Here is a 2,076-nt window from a genome sequence, read left to right on the forward strand (position 1 = left end):
ATTTTTTTCAATAATTCTCTATCCACATCCTTTGGCTTTTTTGTTTCCTTTTATGGCCAACAGAATATTAAAGGATAACTAGAGTATATTCCTTGACTAAATCTACAATCCAAATTTTAATTGCCATGGACAAATTCCTAATTAAGGATATAATTGCAAAATAATGATTATGGATTTAGTCACCTTTCCACTTTTGCAACTAGCAATACCTTATATAATTTTCGATCGAATGCATTGAACTTAGACACGTTAATTTAAGCTGCGAATTAACACATTTTTTAAGTCAAGATCAAAATAGGACTACATTAATTTATCATTGGATATGATCCTTCTAAAATTTCTTTGCCTAAGTTGCAATATAAATGCAGTATTATTTAAATTGACTTCTATAAGCTGATAATTTTAAAAAATTACACTATCACGTCATTCAAAAGACAATTAGTAATGCTATAATAGGTCACAATACAAGTAATATAGTATTATATAGTATAGTTTTTCTTTAACACTATCCATATATAAGTTAAATCCTAAGAAATTAAGCAAAGCAATGCACAACATAAATACATGGATGATATGCAAAACCACCTTCTACAATCTACCATTAACACTACAAATTCCACAATTCATTAAAAATTGTTTAATAGTAGTAATTATGGATATGTTACTTTTGATTGATGACAAATCTCTACTCTTTTTCTTTACTAGAAAAAAACTATTAAATAATGTACCTAGCATTTTCTTAAATAATGTTCCCCGTTTTCAAGAATATATTGCGATAGCTTTTTGTGCATTTTCACCCCTAGAGATATTAATATAGTATAATATTAACTCATTATAGGAACACAAAAAAGAAAGTGGTCTAAAGTGGACAACACCATAAACAAAAGCTGATAATTTTTAATTTTGAAAGATAAGTGGTTTAACTTTTGGAGACATGCTTTTAGAATTAAGAGCAACCAATTATATTATCCACTTACTGCTCCCCTTTAACAATTTTTTTTCCTCTTATTATATTGTAAATTTCATTGTAGCCAATTATATTGAGCAGTGGTGTCAGATTTTTCTTTGTTCTTGCCCAATTATTTACCGCAAGTTCTTCTTGTGGTTACTCTCAAAGCATTTTACCTATTGTCAAGCCTTTTAAAAAAATAAATAAACGTATGGAATAAAATATCTCATTCTAGATATAACAACATATCCTATAGTAATTTGCTTTAAAATGCAACTGACTTTTCAACAACGACAAGCCGGAGCTTATGACACTATATAGTTATTCTCAAAATAATAGTCGAAATATATATATATATATATATATAGGAGTAATAAAGTGCAAGTTCGGGACATGACTGTTTGCAAATGAATTGGATTTATGAGTTTAAACTGTAAATAATTAAAGTCGTAGCCAGTAAAAAGATGGCCTTACGTACACTAGATATGGTTAAAATAGTACGGGCTAGTCAATTTTCGGAATGGTCATTTAAAAATAACCAGTGTTTGCAAAGTCATTAAAAAATAGTCTCTATTTTGCTGCAACATGGAAAGTTCCAGCATACTATGCTGAAGATCGGTGCAACTGTGTATGAATTTCCAGCATATTATGTTGGAACTCCAACATGCGAAAAGTTCCAGCATAATATACTAGAGATTGGAACACCTGTGTATAAACTTCCAACATATTATACTGGACTGGTATATTATACTGGAACTCCAGTATATTATGCTGGAGTTCCAGTATACTTATGCTGGAACTCCATTATAATATGCTGGAGTTTCAGTATACTTATGCTAGAACTCCAGTATATTATGCTGGAGTATTTTTCGGATTTTGAATAATTTTTGTTCAGATTTATCTTTACATGAAAATTGGCTAAATTTCAATTACTTTTCAAACCGTGGATATTTTCGAATGACCACTTGTAAATCTGACTATTTTTTAATTTCTCCCTCTTCTACCATGACATTTTCAAAGTGGCTATATTACACCAAATCCACAAATGGGTATTTATTAACATGGTTAATAGTGAAAATAGCACGGGCTAGCCAGTTTTTGGACTGGTAATTAAAAAATAGCTAGTG

Source organism: Nicotiana tabacum, chromosome 18, assembly GCF_000715075.1.
Source record: "Nicotiana tabacum cultivar K326 chromosome 18, ASM71507v2, whole genome shotgun sequence".
Classification (NCBI taxonomy): Eukaryota; Viridiplantae; Streptophyta; class Magnoliopsida; order Solanales; family Solanaceae; genus Nicotiana; species Nicotiana tabacum.